Source organism: Macaca nemestrina, chromosome 2 (genome assembly GCF_043159975.1).
Source record: "Macaca nemestrina isolate mMacNem1 chromosome 2, mMacNem.hap1, whole genome shotgun sequence".
NCBI classification, from domain to species: domain Eukaryota; kingdom Metazoa; phylum Chordata; class Mammalia; order Primates; family Cercopithecidae; genus Macaca; species Macaca nemestrina.
This window is the reverse complement of record NC_092126.1, coordinates 21,066,160-21,079,097: the sequence shown is the minus strand read 5'-3', so window position 1 is coordinate 21,079,097 and position 12,938 is coordinate 21,066,160. Positions and strand designations below refer to the sequence as shown.

The window sequence follows — 12,938 nt, the reverse complement described above, 5'->3', positions numbered from 1 at the left end:
TATATGGTTACTTTCAGTTACTATAAGCTTATATCTAGGACAGCTGAGTGTATTCAGCTTAATCAGACATCTAATCCACTTCCCCTTTTGCTAGCACCCCTATCTTTATGGACTACTCTCTTGATGCCCCCCCCCCCCACCGCCGCCACCTTTTCTCTACTGAGGAGAGAGGGAAGTATCCCTCCCCTATCTCACAGAGAAAAACCATGGCCCATCCTACTAAGCTAAAGATCTGCCTAAAGTCTAAAGGTTCTTTTGCCCATATCCTAGTCTTTTGATTATGTCTGTGTCTTATTTATTCACTGCTGGATCCTAGGAACCTAATACAGTACCTGTCACAGAATAGACAGACAATAGATATTTGTTGAATCAGTGATAGATTGAATGTCCTTGACCAGGGAAGGGATCCTGGGGAATGCAGGAGATTAGCAAAACCAGCCTGGCTGCCCACACTTAGAAAGCCCTAGAAGGAGGATGAGGCCTCCAATTCTTTTCAGCTTCTTTTGGATTATGAGGCTAGTGTCCCATCCCATTTTATTTCATACCTTTTAATCCTCAGTCTTTGGTTAAGTTTCCAATTCTGGGGCATCAGGAATGTTAGGCTGGACATTCTGTTGCAATAACATGCTAAAAACAACTCCTACTATTTGCCCAGCCCATGCTGTACCCCAGGAACTGTGCAAGTATTACCTTAGTTTCTTACCACCACCTTGAAAGGTAGGGATTCTAGTCTCCATTTTCAAATGAAGCAACTAAATCAGAGAGAGTTTAGGAAAGGTGTTCAAGAAACAATCAGGAAGCAGCAGAGTTGAAAAGTTTGAAACAGTCATGTCTCAACTTTTTGTGTATCACTAGTTTTCAAAGTGACTATATGTGGAAATTAAAAGGACCATATAAATTAATGAATACCTTGAAATACATATTTTTAACTACCCTTTTTATTTTGTTACTGCTCTCTATACATCTGTGCTACCTTTCATGTCTTAAGTAAAACGACGCCAAGTAAATTAATAAATATATATAAACTTCAATACCTTTGAGACACAATTGCTGTATTCATATTCTGCCTCTCTGTCTCTGTCTCTCTTTCTCTCTCTTTCTCTCTGTCTCTCTCTCTCTGTCTCTCTCTCTCTCTCTCTCTCTCTCTCTCTCTCTCTCTTTTAGTTGAGAAGAATTAGTTTAAACTCAATCCAAGGCTTATATATTAAATTTAGGTATTATTTTTTACATAATCTATGAACTCACCACCTAATAATCCAAGAACTACAGTATCACCTGTAACTAATATCTACCTATGTGTGTTTCTTCCCTAACCCAACAACACCCTATCAAATTTCAATTCTTCACATGGCACCCCTATCCTCTTTCTTGTAGTAATCATTTCTTTGCCTTTCTTAATTTTGGCTGCATTCTCCAACAATGCAATCAGACAGAATAAGCCTTTCTACCTTTATCTGGTTAGTCTTTGAAACAATGAATTATTTTGCCTAGTAAATAACTGGGATAGTTAATATTGAGTGTCAACTTGATTGGATTGAAGGATGTTTCTGGGTGTGTCTATGAGGGTGTTGTCAAAGAGGATTAATATCTGTGTCAGTGCAGCAGGAGAAACAGATCTACCCTCCATCTGGGTGGGCACAATCTAATCGGCAGCCAGAATAAAAAGCAGGCAGAAGAACATGAAAAGATTAGACTGGCTTAGCCACCCAGCCTACATCTTTCTCCCTTGCTGGTTGCTTCCTGCTCTGGAACATCAGACTCCAAGTTCTTCAGCTTTGGAACTCGGACGGGCTTCCTTGCCCCTCGACTTGTAGACAGCCTATTGTGGGACCTCACCTTGTGATCGTGTAAGTCAATACTCCTTAACTCCCTTTTATATATACATCTATCCTATTAGTTCTGTCCTCTAGAGAATTCGGACTAATACAATAACTATTTCCAGATTTTTTCCCTGAAACTATACTGTTCTTTAGGATTTAAAAATCACCAAACTTTTTAAACTCCAGCTTGTCTTTCATAAAGAAAAATAATCATAATGACCTAAGCTTGAAATCTTAGTCATCTCTGATTTCACCCCTTTCCTCATATTTTGACTTTATTGGTATGTATTTAGAACATATGTTTATAATCCTGACTTGAAGCAACCTAATGTGGGTCTATTATCTAATTCTACCCGGCTTCAAACTATTTTACTAAGGGATGTTAGGTTACAATTTCCTAGATAAGCCCAAGGCTGCAAAGACACAGACTTTGGGGACCTGAAGCTGCTTGGTTTCCAGGAGCTATAACTTTTTTAACCATAGGCTCCCTATAAGTGGCCAAAAGAATAATTCAACCTCTGATACACCCAGGGCAGCTGGTGTAACCATAGCACCACACTTAGTAATCAGGCCACTCATGATTGTACAAAAAGGCAACTATTTAGGGAAGCAGTTTTGTTCTCCTCACAGTGTCACAGCAGTTAACAGTTTGATAGACTAAGAGTGATTGTTTCATAGACTATCCAAATAATAATAAGCATCCTACTAATATTAATTCTTTTCAGAATCCTTGAGTAATGTTTTCAGCATTATAATTCCTACTATAGGAAAACAACCAGGATTAAGTAACCTTTAATGACTAAGCATTATATAAAATTTAATTAAATTCTTCCTAGGCTGTGGAGTGTTGGGCTAGACAGAGCACTCTCAAAGGCTCACACATTTTTAAGAGTATGTGTCTATCTTAGGCCAGTTTCTCTAAGCAAAATCTGATAGATTTGTTCAGCTGCAAATGATTAGTTGAGGGAATATTCTTAAGAGAAAAATGTTAACAGAGTCAAAGAACCAAATTAGGAAAAGGGACAGACTTGAACAAGGGTCTCAGGTAGTGTCAAGCAGTGGCCTGACCACCCCATCCCCAAGCAGGGGTGGGCTCTAGACAAGACCATATATTGCATCTCTAAGGCAAGGGACCTGGGCTTTTATACCCCCAAAGAGTCCATCATTGACCAAGTTCCAGGGCTTGGAATAGTGGGTATTAACTTCTCAAGCATCTCTGAGTGAGGTGGTTCACTCAGCCAAGGGCAATTTCCCAGAGAAAGTCACAGGTAAATCTATCAGCTGCAGCACTTGCAACAGCCACAGAAGGGTGCACCAGTGAGAGAATGAAATCTGGGGGAGGGGCCAACAGTGTCTACCACCACATCTAATACTCATAAACCTTAAACTCTTACCTTTTCAGTCCCAGTACCCGAGAAGCTCACTGCATTTTTCCTATAAATCCACCATTCTCCCCCCCAAAAAATGAAGAGAAAAAAACCAGTGAATTCATGACATTGAACAGGGTCATAGTACATTGAGTCACACAGTAGGTGAGTATAAACTTAACTTTCTGAACTATAATAGATATCATGTACCTACCAATAGGATTTGGCCAGAAAGGAACTTTACCTCTGTGGTCTTCTTTCCAAAAACCCATAACCCCAGTCTAATCATGAGAAAAACATCAGACTAATCCTGACTGGGGTCATTCTACAAGACACCCGGCCAACGCTCCTCAAGACTGTAAAGGTAAAGAAAAACATGGGAAGCCTCAGAAACTGTCACAGACCAGTGGAGACTGGGGAGACACATGACAGCTAAATGCAGTATGGTACTTTGAATTGGAGCCTGGAACAACAACAACAAAAAAAGGGAGTTAATAGAAAAACTAGTGAAATCTAAAGAAAGTTAGCAGTTCAGATAATAGTAATATGTAATGCTGATATCTTAGTTTTGGCAAATATATCACGGTAAATTAAGATGTTAGCCATAGTGAAACTGGGTGTGGGGTATATGGCCATTCTTCATCCTATCTTTGCAACATTTCTGTGAATCAAAAATTATTCCAAAATGAAAAGTGTTTTTAAAAATATCTAATTAAAACCAAAAATAACAAAAGGCAACAGAGAAATTACCTTACTCTTGTCCTCTCATTACATCAGCCTCAGTATTATTTTAATTAAGTAGCGTAAGATTTACACCATGTTCGAAGGGTACTTTGAATCACCTTTATTGCCCTTACTTTGACATCTGACTCAGCTGAGAGAAAAAAGGAAAGAAAAAGAAGGAAGGAAGAGAGGAAGGGAGAAAAGGGGAAAGAAGATGTAGACTCCAAGAGATTTATGCAAATTGGCTGAGGCAGCTGGATGTTAAGATGGCAACAAGAGCAAACTGGGGCCCCAGGGTTTTGGAATGCTCCCCTAATGGTGCCCTAATCCTGTGAACTCTATCTCAGCATTCACACCTCCCCATTCAGGCCTTTATCATGTCACATCTCAACTACTCCCATAGCCTCCCAACTAGTTTCTCTTTCCCCCTCCATCCTGGAGGCACTCACAACCTCTACCATTCCACCCCCTATATCTGACCTGACCTATCTTTCACTATCACTAGGGATTCTTTAACTCTAGTCAACTGGGTAACTCTGCACACAGCCCATGGTTTCTCAACCCACTGGGTACATTCTTCTCCTGGAATACTCTCCCCACACATTTGTTTAAAAGGCACTTAGAGTTTCATGAAATCTCCCCTCGTCTTCAGAGATGGAAGGGATTTCTTCCTCCTTTAATCTTTTTTAGTGCTTCTAATTATCTTGGTATTTGTCCTATCTCCCTTACTAGATTGTGTACTATTTGAAGACAAGACCACAACTCATCATCTTCCTGTTCCTTTTCTGTGGAATTAGGTCGTGCATTCAGTAAGGCGTTAGAAAGATTTATTGACTTGATATGTCCCCCAAAAATTCAATTTAGTTCGGCCAATATTTTTGAATGTCTAATCTATGTAGATACTTAGAATTGTTCTATGTCTAGATTAGCTCAATTTTTCCAATAATTTTTTCCTTAGACAATATAATAACTAACGCTTTTATGCACTTCCTCTTGTGCCAGGCCATGTGCTGTACACTTTACATGAATTATCTTATTTGACCTTCACACAACTCTATAGTATAGATTCTTTAATTACATCCATTTATGAGGTGACTAAAAATAATGGAGATTAAAGCATTTAGCTAAAGTCACTCAAATTTGAGTCTAATTGCCACTATTATGATTTACTGTCAAGTTCTGAATGCGATGACTCTGCAATGTCCTTAGCAGATCAAAGCCTCAATGACTGTATCCTAGCTGAAATGTTAGTTTACTTGCAGAATATTAACAGCTAAATTAATAGATAAAGTTTTATAGGAGATAGATATTAAATTCTGCCTGCAGTGAATAATTCTGGAAATTATTTCACTGGAATTATCTAAAAACAGAGCCAATTTCTCTGCTCTTGGGAATATAAGTTGACATAACCTTCCCAGAAAGCAATTTGTCAATACATAGAACAACAGTATTTTTAAAGTGCATTACCTTTGATCCAGCATCTCTACTTCTCAGAGTTTGCCTTAAAGAACCAATTAACAATACATGCAAAGATTTCACCACAAGGTTTTTAGATTAACATTGTTTATGACAACAAAAACTAGTAAATATCTAAATGTCCAACCAGAAGAGACACAGAAACTAAGTTATGCTCACTCCATTCATTCAAAGAAACACCAGGTAGCCATTGAATGTTAATGACTGACAGGCATTGGCATAAAGAAATGATATTATAAGTTCATTTTTAAAAGCAGTTTACAAGTGTGTATAATATCATTTTGTTAAAAGTGGAGAGTGTCTAGGTTCTTGGCATCTTGAACAAAGAATTGGACAAAATGCACAAACAAAACAAGGAAGGGATGAAGGGATTACTGAAAATGAAAGTACACTCCACAGTGTGGGAGTGGCCCAACCATAGGAACTCAAAGGCCCTGTTACAGAATTTTGGGGAGTTTAAATACCCCTAGAGGATTCCATTGGTTACTTCGAGTATGCCCTATATAAATGGAGAGGATGGAGTAAAGTTACAAAGTCATTTATGGCATATGCCCTATGGAGAGGATATTTCCTGTTATAGCTAAAGTGTGAATTGGCCTTATGTTCCCCTGCCTCTAGACCCTATTTTCCTGCCTCATCTCCCCTGTGAGAGATGTGATCCCCATAAATCTTTATGAGAGGCAGAGGGACTGATGGTTTTCTCTTGTAACTGTTTCATGCTTGCTTGGGGCATAGTCCCTACCTATTGGGATCACGGAATTCTTGCCCTGTTGTGTCTAGTGGAGGCAGAGTGGCTTCTTCACGGCCAGGGGTGATGTCTTCACCTGGAATTGGCTGGAACTTTTGTTGCATGATAGAACCTCTGAAGCTTGATAGTCTCTAGGCAAGAGGAAATGATTTTTTCTCTTTTATTTTTTTGAGATAGAGTCTTGCTCTGTCGCCCAGGCTGGAGTGCACTGGCACAATCTTGGCTCACTGCAACCTCCACCTGCCAGGTTCAAGCAATTCTCTGCCTCAGCCTCCTGAGTAGCTGGGATTACAGGAACCCACCACCACGCCCAGCTATTTTGTATTGTTAGTAGAGACAGGGTTTCACCATCTTGCCTAGGCTGGTCTTGAACTCCTGACCTCATGATCCACCCACCTCCCAAAGTGCTGGGATTAGAGGTGTGAGCCACCATGTCCAGCCAAGAAAATGAATTTGATTAACAAAATTGAATGGGAACTTCAGGGGGTCAATACCCATGCTGTCAGAAATGTTTGTAATAGAGATTTGCAGGAGAAAAAAAAAAAACCTGGTAGTTCTGGAATCTACGTGTTTCCTTAAAGTCTTAGCATGAGCAACTCCATTTTGGTTTAGTTTCTTGGGGCCTAGTTCATGAGCTCAGTTCAAAACAATGGCCTCCCATAATTTTGTTTTCAAAAGTTCTCCCGTTTTAGTCAGGCTCTCACTTGGGTGAGAGGGTAACCAAAACTTAGGGCCTTAGCACCACTCTCAGTTACCATCATTTTGGGTTTCTGGTCTCAGCACATCATTTATAGGCTGTGGTGTTCTCATGGTTGCACATTTGTTTCAGCTCCTGTTATTCCAGTTGAAGAGAAACCATTCTAGAGATGGCTGCATGCAAGCATTTAAAACCTTTGAGAGAATACAGCATACCAGGGAAACTATTATTATGACTATTATTATGACTATTATTAAGAGTTTGGAGTATGTTCCTTATCCAAGGTCCCCATAAACCAAACCTCCTAAAATCAAATAGATCAAAGAATGAGTTAGATAAAGAGTTTACTCACTTGACTAAACAATTTCTTCATCAATCCCCTTCATCAAACTGAATTTCTATAATCTACATCTGATGTCTTTCTCCATAGGCCACAAGTGCCAGCAGCTACACAGATCCTTCTTTGTTTAGCCACTTCTATTATAACTTTCACAAGAGAATTTAGAGTCTATTGTGTAACTGTAGCCTTTACAGTAGAATTTGCTATAGAACCTGTCATGAGGGATACATTTCTAATCATTGTTTCTTTTACTTTAAACCATGAAAAAAGGACCTAACAAATGACACCCTTTTAGAAGAATGAAGGCCTGCTGGTAATGCTCTCTTTAACCCATAATACTGATTAAGAGGAGTGAATCAATGTATTGTTTTTGACTGATTATGAGGCAATGCATGTACCATTAAAGTTTCTTACCTACACTAGGCCTTCGTCATTTATCTATCAAAGTATAAGTTTATCCATGTATAAGGCTGGCTCCACACTTCTTCACAAATAAAAATATACCCCATAAGTGCACATAACATACCCGTTTTCCACTTCTATTGTTCATAGAGGCGTAAGCAAGAAAAAATATTCAAAGATAAGAGGTTCATGATAGTAGAAGTCTTAATGTGTGAACTTGGGAAAAGCTGTTCACATCAAGGATGCCATCCTCTTCTTGGGAGAAATTTCCCTGGTTAGTTTTACCTTAAGAGTTCCAATGGGTGCACAGCTCCAAGAGCATGGAGGGACCCTTCTCAGTTGTGAGACCACGAACCCAAAGTTCAAGGTCCCAAAGTTTCATTGTAGTGTAGATGACAAGGACAGCCTTTCTCTGATGTTTCCAGAAGATTCAAACCATAAAAAGCTTTCTTTACCTGGTGAAATACAATGTATCATAATAATCTACTGTAATAACATCAGCTCCCTTTTCCCCCATGGGAAAGCTTTTATACAACCAGAAAACATGCACTGGAAATAATTGAATGAAATCCCTTTATAAAATGTTTAAATATTTAAATGGCCAACCAGGTGACCAAATGTGAAGCTTTAATTGTTTTCCCAGGAATATGGGATCAAGCATTGGTTATAAACTATTTTAAACAATTTCAGTATTTGCTGGTTTAACATGAAAGTATTTTCTTGATATTTAATTAATCTTTTTGTTTTACTTGGGTTAGTAGCTTTATACAAGGAAATGTGGTTATTTCTGTGGTTTACAATAACTTAACAATAACTATAATTGTGATCGGTGGCATATACTTAGACATTAGAATTTTAAAAATCCCATACAGTTTTGGAATATATATTAGTATTATTCACAAAAATATAACCTAAAGAAGATTGAACATCATTTTGGCAATCCCATGTACCTAAACACATCAAATAATCCTGTTTACCTCTCTTCTGGATGTTTTCAGAGGCCCTATAATCCATCCAGAAAGCCAGGCATTAGGAAAGACAATTTTGTAACTGAAGTTTGATTTTGGAATTCCAGATTACCATAAATTTTTTATTTTGCCAAAATGATGATTCAGAAATTTTAAAGAAGAAAAACCTTTTATAACCTTAAAAAAACAAAAACATTCTACTCTTTTTACACACCTAACATGTAAAACTGTTTCCAGTAGTCTTAATTGCATGTTACAGTGGTGACTCAGCAATTTTAACTTTAATGTAAAACATGCTAAGTTATGTTCTGATAAGGTCTGACTGTTTACAGCATAGCGAGGGTGTGGACAACTCCACATGTCCAGGCCTTACCTAGCTGGTAAGCAGGTAAGTTAAACCATTTTCAAAAGCCAAAGCAGCAGTTTATGACCTTAAAGCATTTAGCAAACCTAATATTTGAACACAATTTAGACCACATGTTAACATTTTGAAGACAATTGTATTTTACCAATAATCTTTAAAACCATCTTTATTTCCAAAAGATTGCTAAAGTTACATGAAGTGAAAAGCATTACACTTTCTACTTTTCTGACAAAATATTTGATTTAAGCTCTTATTATTAATAAACCAATTAATTAAAACTTTACACAGCAGATAAACACTGGCTTTTACTTTATATTTAACCAGTTTGCACAGAAAGAAAGAGGCCAGAGACTGATCGGTAAGAAATTCTTACCCTTTTGCCAGCATGCCAGGCTTCCGGGTTCTCTCTTCCTGAGCAGCCCTGGCGACGCTGCTTGACTATATGCAAACAAATACACTGCCATGAATTAAGAATACTCACAAATACATAACAAATTTTGGAGAAATTAGGCAAAGAGAGAGAAATATGACTCAAATTCTATTTGTGAGAGTATACTCAACACACTTAAAGTATCAGGAAGCCTAAAATACAAAAAGTTAATTAAAGATAAAAAGCTGGTGTGCTCTATTAATCCCTGCAGGCCCGACAAAGGTCGCTTAGGAATTCCACATAAATGGAACGGATAATGACTTGCTAGAAATGCACAGGAATACAGAACTGAATAAAAGCCTTCCACTAGGAACTATAAAAGAAAAATCATGGTTTTATACATATACATACACAAGCAAAGCCAGAGGAGAATACATAGCAGATGAATGAAAACTACGAGCAAAACAAATAAGCGGAAAACCAACCCTAAATTTTCCTATTCAATTTACCCTGGAGGCTACAGTGTTACCTAGGGCCACAGAAAACCTATATAATGAATATTTTATTCCTAATAAACAATTCAATATCCATAAGTTCAGTAATATTATCATACCTCCTGTGCAATTAAGAAATTCACTTTAGGCACATGACCAATAAGTACTCTAGCACTATCCATACAAAACGGTAAACACAGTATGAAGCAATGCAAGCATGTATGTGAAATTTGACTCCACACTACATCCAGATTCATGCTTAACTATATTTAAAAAAGAATTGTCAAACTTCTGATGCATTTTTACAATACTTCTTACTTTAATCAAAACTAAGAACTTTACTATGTAAATATTAGTCAAATGTTTCCAATTTATTGGGTTTTAAGGAATATTTTATTATTTAAATTTTTCCACATCTTTCTCCCCTACTTAATGGTTCCTTACCACATTGTTTCATAAACAACCTTTTCAAATATGTAATTTGAGCCAACTTTTAGATAACTTCTGAATTAGACAAAATTATTCTTTTTCCACAATGCTTTCTGGCACATTTTGTATACAGAATTACGTGTTAACTAGAATTTTATCCTTAGTAACATAAAGCTTCAGTGAATCCCTAAAAAGCAAGAAATTCTGAACTATTAGATATGGGCATTTATACATAAGAACAATTCTACAATTTTAGAAACATATTCCTTCATATTGCAATCCTTTCTTAACTGGAAATGACCCAGATACTAAATGAGCATCAAAAATAACTTTACAGTTTTAATTTACACAAAAAGTTTACCTAAAACAATTATCCTATCACTGTACTTAATTTTTTACTTTTAACAAGGGAGACATGACATCAACATACGTAAAATGAACATTGGTTTGGTCCAGAAAGGAGGGACAATTTGAGGCAAGGAGGCTTGGGGCCTTTCAGATCAGAGGTGAGAGACAACCGTTGTTTTCTTTTGAGTTTCTGATTAACCTTTCCAAAGGAAGCAATCAGATATGCATTTATCTCAGTGAGACTTTGAATAGAATGGGAGGCAGGCTCACCCCAAGCAGCTCCCAGCGTGAATTAACACTGACATTTAAAAATATCTAACAAAGACAAACATAAAATTCAGACAAAATGTGTGCTGGCAATTCTAAAGGCATTTCTATTTTTATTCCAGCAATAATTTTAAAGCTAGCTTGTTTAGTAAAGTGATACTTTAAGTCACATGAACTTGAAAATTGCTTAGACTCATTTACTTAATTTATGAGTACTGTTTTACTTATAACATATTACAATAAGTGTACATACAAATAAACACATCTAGACATGTATACACACCCATAAACAAAGATCTGATAGCTTGGAACCTTAGCCATGAGATAGCAATACAAGCTTGCCAGTTTTACTTTGCCCCAATAGATAATCCAGTGAAGGCTGCGAACCAAAATTTTGGGTAAAGCAGTCTTCACGGCAGTTTCATTTTTAAAGGCCAAACCTCCCCAGACTCAAAAGAGCATTGGGACCAAACCATACCAAAGGAGGGCATCACACGTTAACCAGACCCCCTGCTTAGAACCACAGCACAAAAGCCTGGATATATATAACACCATTCTACTTTCCCATTAGACAGTAAACTCCAGATTCCAAACAATGCTAGGGTCAAGCAGCATTGCAACTGTGAGAGAACATTCTAAGGAGGGCTTAATACTAGACCTCAGAACCTCTGCCAAGAGCGTCCTCTTTGGAGTGGTTGGGGGTTGCAGGACCCACGGAGTGTCCTCCTGTGGGGTCCAGTCTTAGAGTGCCAGATGTCTCTGACCTTAGGTGGGCACCACATGCAGGTTTTCCCCTCCAGAACATACTGTGAGCTTTATAAGCATAGCCATGAACTGTAATGAGAACTGGATGCTGGGTGGGCCGGTTTGTTCCTTAGCCAGTTGAGTATAAGAAGGGAAGAATGTTGCATGAGAAAAGAAGGTTTAAGTTCCCTGAAACATGTGCGAGTTTGCTTGGATCAGGGACCAGGCATGGAAAAGATAAAAAGAAGTCCTTCCCTCTTCGGGCAGGGCAATTATAAACAGCTACTGAAAGACTGAGAAAGAAAGAAAGGAAAAAACAACAACAACAACACGAAAACACCCAGGTTCCTTAAGTGAACTGGGCCATGGTGGTCGGGCTTCTCCATATGAAAACCCCTTAGTTTCACTGTCCACAGCCAGAAACCTGCAGTTGTTTCCATGTTTAGGCACTGCCCGCCACGTGTCCCAGGTTGGAAAGGAAAAGAGAGAGAAAGAGATTCCCCTATATGGAGCAGAAAAGAAAAGGAGAAAGAAGAAGAAAGCCCAAACTTTGCGCTTACCTCTTCCTCCTGGCTGGCTCACCAAAATATGTTAAAGGTGGAGGGTGTCCAGGTTCTTGGCATCTTGAACAAAGAATTAGACAAAATGCACAAACAAAGCAAGGAAGGGATGAAGGGATTTACTGAAATTCATAACAGATTTGTAGCAGCTATAAAAGATGAAAGGCTTTCATTTTTGTTTTGTTTTTGAAAAATATATATGCTATTATGATATCATTGTGCTTTTTTCTTTGAACTATTAGGAGAATGATGGCATTCAATTTTGAAACATCAAGTTATCCTGGCACTTGTGAACCCAAAGTGTCTGAGACAGGTCTCAATCAATTTAGAAAGTTTATTTTGCCAAGGTTAAGGACATGCTCGTGACATAGCCTCAGGAGGTTCTGATGACATGTGCCGAAGGTGATCAGGGTACAACTTGCTTTTATACATTTTAGGAATACATGAGAAGTCAGACAATGTGTGTAGGAAGCACAATGGTTTGGTCCGGAAAGGTGGGACAACTCAAAGCAGAACTGGGTGGAGGGCTTCCATGTCATGGGTAGATAAGAGACTAACATGTATTCCTTGGTGTCTTTGATTAGCCTTTCACTGAATACACAATTTACATGTGACAGGAGAATAGAGGAATAGTCACTTATGCTTTAGTCTGGCTCGGTGAATTTGCATTTTTACATAAACACTAGAGCAGAAGGAGCAATCAGATATGCATTTGTCTCAGATGAGCAGAGACGTGACTTCCCCACGTCTGTGAAGATAAGCTATCAGTTTACATCACCAGGTGAACTTCAGCAGAACTGTCTCAGGGTAACGATCTTGAG

General features: G+C 38.1%; 1 long non-coding RNA gene across 5 annotated transcripts in view; it reads right to left on the bottom strand.

Moving 5' to 3' along the window:
* LOC139361852 (uncharacterized) overlaps window positions 1–7,471 on the bottom strand; it is a 324,906-nt gene extending 317,435 nt beyond the window's left edge. For all 5 annotated transcript variants that reach the window (XR_011619612.1, XR_011619615.1, XR_011619614.1 and 2 more), the window contains exon 1: window positions 7,184–7,471. This is a non-coding gene — a long non-coding RNA (uncharacterized lncRNA). The remainder of the gene's footprint in view (window positions 1–7,183) is intronic.
* Between the last annotated feature and the right edge of the window lie 5,467 nt (window positions 7,472–12,938).